The sequence below is a fragment of the Mauremys reevesii genome, linkage group 1, assembly GCF_016161935.1.
Source record: "Mauremys reevesii isolate NIE-2019 linkage group 1, ASM1616193v1, whole genome shotgun sequence".
NCBI classification, from domain to species: domain Eukaryota; kingdom Metazoa; phylum Chordata; order Testudines; family Geoemydidae; genus Mauremys; species Mauremys reevesii.
In genome coordinates, this window is record NC_052623.1 from 240,420,999 (window position 1) to 240,434,109 (window position 13,111).

Genomic DNA, 13,111 nt, shown 5'->3' on the forward strand with positions numbered 1-13,111 from the left:
CTGTGACCACTATATGGCACTGTAGCAGTGTAAAAGGGACAAAGAGGAAGAAGGGCTCTCTGGGGAATTCCCCCAGTGCAAGAAAGCAGCATAAGGCTTATATAGCCACACATTGCCTCCTGCACAGCGGCAGAGAGACATAGTGGGTATGGCTGTGCTGCTTTGCGGGGTAACCCGTTCGGCTGCTCTAATTTATGCTGGGGGCTGTGCCCGGTTTTTACTAAACTTTCATTGCCTCTGGTGGGAGTTTTGCCCAGTGAGGATTGTTGGATTTGCTCCATAAAGCTCTATTTTGGGTATTGGTCCTTGTGGGTGTGTAGTGGGGTGGTCACCCCACTCATGCCCTGAAGGGCTTAAAACGGCCCTGGGAGAGAGCTGGGGCAGGAAAAGCTAGGCTGATTGGGGGAAAGCAGCCACAGGTGAGGCCATGCCCCAATCAGGCCACAGCTGGCCCTATAAGAGGGCTGAGGGCCAGAGGCTGTACAGGACACTCTATCTCTCCCGCCTCTTAGGGGAGAGAAGGACCTGGCTGCCTGGGAAGCTGAGGAGGGCACCTAGGGTGGAGCAGTGCTGGGGAAGGACAGAGGGAGCTGGGGATCTCCGGCCTAGCAAAGCCCCAGGCTGTAGGCCGAGTTAAGGGCCCACCAGAGTACTAGGGCTGCAGAAGGGCGGCCCAGGACTAAGCAGAGGCAGCTGGTCCAACCCCACCTTGCCAATGATGAGTGGTTTACAAACTGCAGTCTGCTGCAGGGAGCGAAGGCTAGATGGTGACTGGCAGTAGCCACTGAGGCAAGGTGGGGATAGAGGATTCCCTGCGGAGGGGAGACCCAGAGACTGTGGGGGTACTGCAAGAGGGCAGAACCCTGAGGGAAAGGGAACTGGGGTCTGCGAAGGACACAGGGCCAGTGGCAGGCAAGACATCAGCTGGCAGAGGGTGCTCTAGAGCAGAGAAAGGAGCTAATTCCCTGGACAACCAGCAGGAGGCGCCGTGCCAGAGAGTCATCACCCCGCCACAGCGTGGTGGAGGGAAGCTTAATTGTTTTTTATACAGGGTAGCAGCAGCGTAATTTTAAAAAAATGCTACAGAAATGAAATCAGTACCCATTTTACGTCAAATTTTGTTCCTCAAGAGACTCACAGGGCTGACAGACTTTCTTTAATGTGACATTTGCATTCTTGCATCTCTACCAAAAGATCTGAAGACAGATAGTGTGTTCACTGTAAATATGAGTCAGCATTTACTGTTAGTGAATAAAGTTTATGACTCTAGCACCTGTTTGATGTCTGGTTTGGTATCAGGTACAGTTGATGGTGGAACATAAAAGAAAGATAAACATGAGTCTGTTCCTTCCTACCAGCTATTTGCTTTTTCTATTAAACTATAATAAAAACAAAAAAAGCTGTTGTCAAGGCTGCTTACAAAAACAGAGCCAGTGAATGAATAGCTTTGTGGGGATTGGTCCTGCTTTGAGCAGAGGGTTGAACTAGATGACCTCCTGAGGTCCCTTCCAATGCTGATATTCTGTTTCAGGTCTCTTGCTGCTTACGTAGGATGTTTGCGTTGAGAGGTGTGGTCTAGCGGTCTTAGGATAGGACTGGAAACCAGTTATTCTGACATTGACTTTCTGTGGCCTTGAGGCTTTCCTTTTTAGCCTGTGCCTCATGCCATTTTTGTTAAATGGGGATAATTCTACTTACTTATCTACCTTATGCGGGAATTGTGAAGATGAATTAATTAGTTAACTAACACTAGTAAAGCATCCTACAGATGAAAAGCCCTTTAAGTCCTAAATATTTTTTGTCATGAAGGTACCAGTGAAAAGATCATCAAAAACTAGACTAATAATCACAGAAGTAAAAGGCAGAGTGAGGAGCTTGCCTTGCATCTGGCATAGGGCAGTTGCCAGACCTAAGGACAGGATAAGTAAAGGCACCACTGGATACCCCAAAATGGGGAGGGTGCCAGATGTTTAACTATAGATGCATCATATTGTTGCAGATTTACACTGGCAGATTTTAAGCGTAAATCTTAGCAAACAATTTATCTGTGTTTCTGCCCACCCACCTTTATTTTTTTCATTCTCAGGATATATGAGCATATCCAAATTAGTGTGCTTTGCCCTGGAGGGGAATGGAGAAGGTGGAAAGTGCCTCAGGTTGTTAGAGCCCCACCAGCTGAATAACAACAGTAACAAAGTCCAGAAGGTGTCCTGGTCACACCTTAGCCCTCTGGGTAAAACCTAGAGAAACCGTCCTTTCCAAGAGGATGCATGGCAACTGATTGAGCTGCTTCCTGCAAACATGGTGAAGTCTCCTTGTAAAATTGTCATAGACGTCACCATTTTTAGGACTAAATGCAAAATTTGTTTCAACTTATTGAGGGAAAGCTAAATTCCTCCACCGCCACACACATAGACAAACAACGCTCGCCACTCACCAACATGCAAACAAACCTATAAGTTACGCCTAACTATTTCTCCTACAGGCTGCCAAAGAAGAAAGGGAGATTGTTATTTAACGTCTATTTTTAAATACTTGGGAGGTGCTTGCCTACTACAGTTCAGGGGACTATATAAGTATTGACATAGAATCTGTAATAACTCCTACAGCCGCACTGACACCAGCTTAAACAGCTCGACTATGAAATCCTCCACCTAAATGGTGATCATTAGCAGAACGGTAGCTTCTGGTCCATGTTGATGCTCGCATAAACATCCTTGCACTTAGTCACCTTGTTAATTACAGGCAGGATGAAATTATCATCACTACCCTCCCCCCTCTTTGTTTTGCATGAAGTCAAACCCATCAATAATAACCTACAAACTTGCACAGTCATCATCCATGTTAGTCTACTATATTTTGGGCTGTGGTTTAGCGTAATGATGAAGTGGTTTCTTTTAATAGAAACTTTTAAAAGTCTGCCACTCTGAGTGGAAGGTGAAAACATCTGACACTCTTTGCAAATAGATATATTCTTGGCAGTGTTGATCTGCTGAAATCATTTGTAAGGTGTCTCCACCAAAGTCATTTTATTGTTACAGGAGCAATTTTCTGTACAACTTTATTTTTGCTTGATGAGCCAACATCAATCCCATCCCAAGAGAGGAAAGAACCCAGGGAAATATAATGCCACTTACACTACCGCACTTCATATAATAGAGTTTCAGCTCCCCTACCCCCAGGCTAGATGCTGCAAATGCAGGCAGGTGCTACGCAAGCTTCCCCACACGACTCTGTTAATGCCTCTCAGTTCAGGCTTGTGACATACAGGGTTGTTCATAGACTTCTTGTAGGTAGACCTGGCCAGCTGACCCCAAGTGTTGGGTGTTTTTTTGATGTGGACAAATGGGGAATAGGATGAGCCACCAGTTGCCTTTTCACTTGTGACCTAAATTGAGATTTGAACCAAGGATGACACAGTTTCAAAGCTGGTGCTGGACAGGTGGCTTAGAAGCCTAATCATCAAGTGTGAGACATCAAGGGCAAAATTCAGAGGTGAGTTTTAGGGGGTCAAAACTGGTATAACATACACCTTCTTCTGGCCCCTCAGCCACCAACTCAGTCAGCCTTTTAGGGTTAAGTCCCCGGGTTCAGCTGAACTGCACTCAGCAGAGGACATGAGGCAAGGGGAAGATGATTCTAAGGCTATGTCTACATTACAGTGGTAAGTTGACCTAAGTTACGCTACTCCTGCTACGTGAATAATGTACCTGGAGTCGACGTAACTTAGGTCGACTTACTGTGGAGTCTACACTGAGCTGGGTCGACGGGAGACGTTTTCCCATCAATTTACCATACTCCTCTTGTTCCCGGTGGAGTACTGGAGTTGACCGGAGAGCGCTCTGCTGTTGATTTAGCGGGTCTTCACTAGACCCACTAAATTGACCCCCCTGGTGCATCGATCGCAGCAGCATCGATCCCGTGGTAGTGTAGACATGGCCTAAGCTACCTTTCTGCTCCCTTGATCCTTTGACTGACCAGAGGCCTAAAGGCTGCTCAATAACGTACCAGCTAAAATGGTCCCTAGGGATTGTTTTGTCAGCTAGGGGTTGTTGGAGCACAGTGAGCAATCAATAGCCAGCCTAAGAACACCCCCTGTTTCTGTGGAGGAGCAGGTGGCATACGACTGACTGTGCCAGTTTTATACCAAATGTATATTCCTTTTACGTCAGAGGACTCCCCTGATGCCCTTTTAGGGCAGCTCTTTGTCACCTTTGTGCTGCTGGAGCAAAGCAAAGGGGATGAACCTGAGGTCCAGGTGATGGCACTTGGACTTGCATCTACTTAAGGTGTGTGTATCTTGCATCTTCTTACACATCACTCCTGAATTTGTCATACTGAGTCTAAGGGAGTATAAGCTGATATAACTGACCTGGGGATGTGGCCATAAAAGGGGGGTAGCAGGAAAAGATAAAAGGAAGATGTAAGTTAAAGTAAGAGGTGGCCTACTTTAATTTACACCTACTTATACCCTCCTGTTTGCTTTTCCTGCTCTGCCCATCTTCTGACCTCTCAGAATGTAAATGACACCAGCTGCGATTCAGTTAGATCCACCTTTGAATTTGGCCGCTAGACTCTGTGGAACCACCAATTCAAGCCCTAGAAGGATTGTCTTGGCCCTTTATATTTCCAGGGCAGGCAAACTGACCATGTAGTTTGCATGGAACTGATTTGGATGAGACCTTAACACTAACATTCTGTGGGAGGTCAAAAATCTCATGGCAATTTTGGTTTGTCTCTGAGTTCTGAGTGAAAATGTCCCCTCTCCATTCTATTATATAGCATGCTGTATGCTGGTAGGTTGATCGCCTCTCAAAACTAGCTGCATTTCATTGGTTCCGTTTGTGTATGATTGTGTTAACAAATGCTTTAGGTTGGAAGGTGCTATATACACATATTGGCCTGATCTTCAGCTAATACAAACTGATGTAGTTCCTTTGCTTTCAATGGAGCTATGCCAATTTATATGAGCTGAGGATATGGCCATAAAACACTAGTATTAAAATTCACATTCCCTAGACTTCAGTGTTTAAGGATTATTACATAAATCAGTTATTCTTGAATGTGAAAGAGGCCTGTGAACATAGGTGCTGGAACCAGTGGTGCAGGGAGTGCTACTGCACCCCCTGGCTTGAAGTGGTTTCCATTATACACAGGGTTTACAGTTTGGTTCAGTGGCTCATAACGCCCCCACTATAAATATTGTTCCAGCACCCCTGCCTGTGAACAATTTAAAGAGGGAGGGAAGTTACAGATCTCAAATTTCTTTCTCTGTCAGAATGAAAGCAGATTTTTTTTCTAAATTATATGAATAGAAAAAATTGGCCCAAACCAATCTTTCTCTCTCCTTATTTTCTTTTTAACCCTGAAAACTTAGTTATTAACACTTTTTTTCTTTTTAAAAATATTGCTAAAAATATTCTCCTGGTGTGAGGGCTTTGACTGCCAAGTTTCAAGTCCGCAAGCATATTTTTTACAGCCAAGTTACAAATCCATGAAAAATAGATTTATTGTCTAAGTATAAAATAACTTGGCCATATCTGGTGCCAAGATCCACAAGATTCTTCTATGTCTCAGGAGGAAACATATTTTTTCCCCATAGCGAATGCAGTCTATAAAACTAGGTATAAATATGCAGATACAAAGGCCTCTTAAGAATGCGTTAGAACTCAGACCATTAAAAGGCAAGACACTTTAACAACAACAAAATTAAAAGTAACAGTTTTAATTGATTCTGTTTCCAAAAATATTCCATGCCCTAAATCAATGGTGGACAACCTGCAGCCCACGGGCCGCACGTGGCCCATCAGGGTAATTCGTTTCCCGCAGCTCCCATTGGCTGGGAATGGTGAACCGCAGCCACTGGGAGCTGCAGGCAGCCGCGCAAATGTAAACAAATGGTCTGGCGGCCCACCAGTGGATTACCCTGATCAGCTACGTGCGGCCCGTGGGCCACAGGTTGCCCACCACTGCCCTAAATGAAATAATGAAGGCTAATTGATGGCATTGCCAAATCACTCAGTGGACTGACAATGAGTGGTTGCAGCTGGCATCTGGCTGTTGCTCAGTTGTGTCCCTGTAGCTACTGTACTGTGGATGAAATCCTGACCCCATTGAAGTCAATGGGAGTTTTGCTGTTAAAAATCAATGGGGCTAGGATTTCAGCTTATAGGTTTGTCACTTTCACCTGGCAATGATACACAGATGGTACACAGAGGCTGGTCCTGGCTGGTATCACCAAAATTGGTGGACTACAGCCTTGTGGACCTTGTGGACTACAGCCTTGTGGACTACAGCCAGTAGGATTGGATGGACCCCAAGGAACTTGTCCAGTGCATGGGGAGGCCCAACCTTCGTGTCTCCCACTGTATGCTCCAAGAGGCAAAGGCCACTCTTCCCCCTAACTCTCTTGCATACTTTGAGCAAGTCCTGTAGAAGGGTGCTCCCTACTTGGTTCATCCTTTGGAGCTTAACATCAGGGCCCCTGCATGTAAGCTCCCCTAGTCATCCCCAGTGCACCATTTGAGTAGGCTGCTCAGTCTCCAGATGATCTATCTCTAGACTGCATTCAGAGACCATCTCTAAGCACTTGTGTGCCATACCGTGCATTTTCTTGCCCTTTTGTCCCACTCTGACACCAAGTGACAGGATGTCCTTCCACCTAGTGAGGGTGAGGATTCCCAGTGGGCCAGCCTCTATTCCATCTTGGTTCCACATCCCACTGGGGACATATATTGGTGGTGCCTCCATGGGGCTGTGAGCATGGGCATGTGGCTGATGCAATTCTCAAACACCCATGACACTTGCCCCTTCAGCAAGAAGGAGATCATTGCTCCAGTGTTATGGGCAACAGGCCCTGTTCTGGATCCTCCAGGACCTCTAGCACTTTCCCCCACATCTACTCATCTACGCCCCTATCCATGACTCCATGAAATCAAGAGACCTTGGCCTCAGTCTTTTCCTGGCATTGACCATAATGGCCACCTACCAATCCAGGAAGAGGAAGCTCTACACGGCGGTTCTCTGTGACTGTGAGGATTATTTATGCACTCTGGTTATCTCACATATCCAGGAAGAGTTCTTCTGGGCAGCATCTGCTGACTCCTCAGACTCTTTTGTGGAGCAGAGAGCACTGTCTGAGGTTTTGTGCTCGGTTGTCCATTTGCTGTCCTTGTTTTAAACTCTTGGAACCACATTTCCGTTTCTGGGTTTTGGTTTGTGCTCCATGCCATTCCATTGTTTTCTGGACTATTGCACCTTTCTTGATTGAGGGTGTGGGCTTTTGGCCTAAGTGAGCTTAGGTCCACCCTCCCAGAATTTAAATAGGGTCAGCTAACAATAAACACTAGGTGTATTAGTTGGTCACCAGCTATTTGGGGGGGTTGTAAAACTAGCATGCATTCCCCAACATTTTCCTCTGAAAAGATCCCCCAAAACTATTTTTAAAATAGTTAAAAATAATTTTTAAAATATATATCTCTGCAAGCATAGAGTAAAGCTTTAAAATAAACTATAAGTCATCAAAGAGACAAGATGGGTGAGGTAATGTCTTTTATTGGATCAACTTCTGTTGATGAGAGAGACAAGCTTTCAAGCCACACACAGCTCGGTGTGGCTCAAAACCTTGTCTCTCTCGCCAACAGAAGTTGGTCCAATAAAAGACATTACCTCATCCACCTTGTCTCACTAATATCCTGGGACTGACATGGCTCAAACTACAGGGCATATAAGTCATCAAGTCATTTTGTTGTCATCATTCACACCCAATCTGTAAAAGGACAATAGTGACAAAACAATTCACACTAGTATGAAGACAATAATATGAAAGAACAAATGGCCTTAAATAAAGAAGCAAACATATTAATTAATATATTCATTATATAGCCCATTTCAGGCCAAAGGATTCAACGGCCACTTATAAACTCTTAGTGGTGGGTGAAGCAATTGCCCAGCATATAGATATAACATTTGGAATGGAGTGCATTTGTTTAACAGTACACAACACCACTACACAACTGTTTAAGATATGTAGCAATATTGTATCCAGTTGAAAAATGGCCGGGGGACTTTAGGAAGGCAGAATGCAATTACCAGTGGGAATTTAGCCAGGAGTTTGAGATTAACATCCTTATACATGGGTGTGGGGGAGGGGTGTTTCTTCAGAAAGGGCAGGAGGATTGCACCCATAGAAAGGGAGTCGAGTGTAGACGCGATAAAATTGATCCATGATCACTCTGCCATTGACTCTGGAACTCCACCGCAGCGAGAGGTGGAAGCAGAGTTGATGGGGGAGCGGCAGCGGTCGACTCGCCACCGTCCTCACGACATAGCTGAAGTTGCATATCTTAGGTCGACACCCCCCCCCCCCATTGTAGACCTAGCCTAACTTTCAACTGTGGGCCCCAAATCCTGTATCTGAGTGCTCAAATTTTCACTTAACCTCTTAACATTGGTACTTGGTCACTCCCTCCTATGTGGGATTTGGTCACCTGTTATTATTTATTAATTATCTGTTATTACCATATGGCATAGGAGCCCTAGTCATTAACCACCTATCTTTGATGCCCAGGTTGGAAAACTGGACATTATGTACCAGATTTCTAAATGCTGAACTCCATTTTTATGCCCACAATTTGGAGCCAGAGTTTCCCAGATTTCTGGAGTGTTGATTTGGGCCCTTCTTTAATTCCCAAAATAGAGTCTTAATTGATCCAAACTTCCAAATGTTCTCAGATTTTGTCATCACTCAAGATTTACCACTGAAAGGAATATGCTTTGAAAAGACAATAGCCGCCTCTCTTAAGGGGAAGAGGAGGGGGAAAATTCCTGATGTGACTCCATAAAATACTAAACAAAATATTTCAAGTATTCATGAGATCCAGTTCTTGAAGCTCTGCTAAAGAAAAGACACATTCTTACCCAGCTCCCACATAGCTAACACTCTACTTTGCAAAGCAAATCGTTGTAGCTCACACATTCAGTCAAGGGTTTAAGTGCCTCAGCCAAGACCTGGGTCTTAAAGATTGAGCATTTAATATTTCAACTTCCCCTTTTCCTCTTGTAGCAGAGCTTTTGCGAATGAGGAAAAAAATGCTTGTTGTCCTCTTTAAGTGTCTTATGTCCCTGAACAAATCTATTAGGTTACTACCTTCCTTTTATTTCAGATCTTTCATCAAGACCCACTTCTGCCATGAAATGTAGAAGAAATCAGCAAAAGAATAATGGCTAGACTGAGATGCATTTGAGGAAAGTGGCAGACTGGCAATTAAAGAAAGTCAATATTGGTTTATTTAGGTCATTACCAATGAGTTCCCGGTTCGGCAGCTCAGTGCATCTGGGTGCATTGCTGTGCACATACATGGTAAATTGCAGGACTGAGGCTTAAACAAATAAAATAGTAAATGTATATGGGCCTGATACAAACCCCATTAAAATCAATGGAAAGACTCACATTGGATTGGGGCCTCTCTCTCTCTCTTTGCTGTGCTTTGTACATTGCTTATCTTCTTAGATTCTTTGGGGGCAGGGACCATATCCTCTGTGTTTGTACAGTAGAGTGGTTCTCAACCTGCGGCACATGGGCTGCTTGCATCCCAATCACACACAGCTGTGGCCCATGTGACATCCTCAGGGCCATACAGGTAGTATATATATTGTGTGGATGCAGCCCACATAACCCACAGAGAACTGTATATGCAGCCCACTATGGTAAAAAGGTTGATAACTACTGGTACAGTGTCTACCACAATGGGCCTCTGGGCACTAGAGTAATATGAATATTAAATAATATTTTACTATCTGGTTATCACTTATTATCTAAATCTAATAAAGTTGCTACTAAACCAGCCAGCCTATATCCAGTTTCTCCTTAAAACAAAGAAACTAAAAATAGAATCTGTTCACTTGACTGAAAAGTCACGCTAGGCTTGCATCCCTTTTAAACTGTGTTGATATCATTAGCTGAATAGGATTTTTTCTGATAATATTTTAATATAACTTAATTATACCCATTGACCATGTTTACACCTTTATTTACAATAAATTATTTTCATTTTCAAATTTCCTAATTACATATACTCTTCAAAACTGAATTTGATGCCACGAGTTAGATTTTTTTCCCCCAATTATCTTTGAGACCTTAATTCAATTGGATTAAAGTTTTTAAAGAAGAGAGAGACCCTAGCCACAAAGTTCAGATGCCAATGTGGAGCTGAACTTTCCCAAAGTTCAATTCACCTTATATCACTCCCCAGTGTTCTTCTAAGTCTTCCTTTTAACAGAAAAATAAACCTTAGACAAAACTCCAGATCCAAAGATCTCTGGCCTTACCCAAAGCTCCCATATATCCCAAAGTTCAGAGGTATTTGGATCTGGGGTTTTGTCTAAAGCTGAGTCATATCTCTGTTAAAGCAAAGGCTTTGAAGCAGGGGCGGCTCGCGTCGCCCTTCCCTGGTCCCGTGGCCGGGGCAGAAGTGCCTGCGGACTGTCCAGTGGTCCCGCGGCTCCGGTGGAGCATCCGCAGGCATGTCTGCGGAAGCTCCGTCCGAGCTGCGGGACCAGCGCACCCGCCGCAGTCATACCTGCGGGAGCTCGACCGGAGCCGCGGGAAGAGGGGACCCTCCGCAGTCATGCCTGGCATGACTGCGGGAGGTCCGCCGGAGCCAAATGCCGCCCTGCCGGTAAAATGCCGCCCCACGCGCCTGCTTGGCGCGCTGGGGTCTGGAGCCGGCCCTGCTTTGAAGAACACCTGGAAGTGATATAAGATTATATTAGGTCCTGGAGGTAGGAGAACAAAAAAAATTAGGAAAAAAGTCTGTAGACAAAAGAAAAAAAATCTGCCAAAGCAAGTCAGCAGTTTTAAAATTTTATTTAAGACTCTTTGTGGCAATAAGAAATTTACATTGCAAGGAAAACTATTAAGAAAAACAGCAAACTAAGCTCATTTCCTGCTGCCTTCTTGCCATTAACTGTAAACTCTCATAACCTGTGTGAAATCATAAGGTCTTCTAACTACCAGTGAGAATAGTGAAGGTGATATTGAAAGAAAGTAATGGCAGACTTGAACCCTATAAAAGAACAAGCCTGGTATTGGTATATTTTTACCAGGAAGAAAATGTTAGGTAAGTGAATTTAATAGCAATGTTTTTATTTCTTTTATAGGAAAGTTGAGAGAAAAGGCAAGAGAGAAGGTAAGAGCAAATCTTGATGGTTTTGCTCATTTCCCACCCAGAAAGAACTTTTAGTTCTTAATTTCACAACCACAAGGCTTAAATAAACATTAGTAGTCTCTACTAATTATGTATGTGAGGGTGCTCAAAGTACAGCCTGGAGGCTAAATATGTCCCATGGTGTCCTAAACTCTGCATTCTGTGATCATTCTCTCCCTGTAATTGTAGTATGAGGACAGAGGAAATAAGGGCAGGTTTTTATTTTTGAAGAACAACCACCATTTCTATAACAACACTTTGCACCCTTTACTATCACCCATTCATGGATCTCAAAGAGCTCTATCAATAGTGATGTGCTGTCAGAATGTCATGGGGGGTTCCCTCACTTATTTTCCCTTGACAGCAGTACATGTGATATTCCCTGGATAAGGTACATTCACCAAAAGCACTCATGAATCCAATATTTTCTTCTTTCCTGTTCCCCACCCCCCAATCCATCAATCCACCTTCCATATATCAAAAATCTTTCTGCTTTACGTATGCCCCCTCCCGAGCCCCTTTATGAAGTAACTGTCTAGTTGACACACACACACACACCCCGACAGCTGTACCTCACAGCACCAGTATTGGAAGAAGACAAATGTTCTGTGGTCTCTGCTGGTGGCAGTGGCAAATTCATTGAAAAAGTGGCTCTTACAGCACTTGGTCTCTCCTTTAAATCTTAGACCCTTACACAATCAGGTTTGAGACCAAGCCATGTCATAGAGATGGATTTACTAGTATTAAAGGATGAGCTCCTTTTGGGAATATAATCTCAACCTAGGCTGACCAGATAGCAAGTGTGAAAAATTGGGACAGAGGGTGGGGGTTAATAGGAGCTCATATAAAAAAAAAGCCCCAAATATCGGGATTGTCCCTATAAAATCGGGACATCTGCTCACCTATCTCAACCAGAAGCTATGGGCTTGACACAGAAATAACTAATGAGGTTCTTTGGCCTGAGTTATGCAAGAGATCAGTCTAAATGATCACAAATCTATTAATGTTGTTTGAACTCTCTCCAACGTTCAGACTGCTCATGCCTGTCAGTAGCTTTCAGCATTATCGATCACAGAGTGCTGCTAACCTCACATACGAGACCGAATGGGAATGCATGGCATAACACTCAGTGGGACTCCTTTCAGACAGATCCTGCAGAATGGAGGTGAGCAGCAGCTCCTCGTCCTCAAACTCCCTCCTGTGTCCCACAAGAGTCAATCCTGTCCATTCTCCTTTCTAACATATATATATGAAAGCCCCAGGAGAGTTTGTGCAATGCCACAGACTACATTGCAACCCATATTCTGACAACAAACATTTTCACAATCTGTTTTCAGTTGGCATGAGAAATGCCTTCATACACATGACACAATGCTTTCAAACAATAAGAAGCAGGTGCAAAAAAACAACTCATCCCAGTAAAGAGGGAAGTGATTCTCACAGGAAGAGGGGAACACTTAAGGACCCAGCCAAGACCCTGACCATATCCTTTTCAAAAGTGCACATCCTACGGGAATCCTCTCTGCTCCATGAAAACCAAATGTCAAAAGCCATAGACATCCTCTTCCAGATGGAGAAAGTGAAGGACAGATAATTTAAATGACTTGCCTAAAGTCAAATGATAAAGTCTATGGCAGAACTAAAAATAGAACCCAGATTTCCTGACTCTTAGGCTTGCATCTTAATCATAAGGCTATACATCTCATCTTTCTATTTACCTATTAAGGACAGATGCACATACAAGTAAATGCTATGGGAATGTGCATCATTTCTGATGCAAAGGATACATGAATTAGAGGGGCCCCTCATGCTATCAACCAATTGTCATTGCAGCCCATGGTTTTCCAGGGTTCAGCTGCCTTTGAAGATATAGAATGTTATGGAAAGATCAACACAAATTATAA

The 13,111-nt window shown here is 43.9% G+C and overlaps 1 protein-coding gene across 1 annotated transcript in view; it reads left to right on the top strand.

Moving 5' to 3' along the window:
- The window catches only part of KRAS (KRAS proto-oncogene, GTPase), a 97,235-nt gene that overhangs the window by 30,608 nt on the left and 53,516 nt on the right, over positions 1–13,111 (top strand). The window lies entirely within an intron of this gene.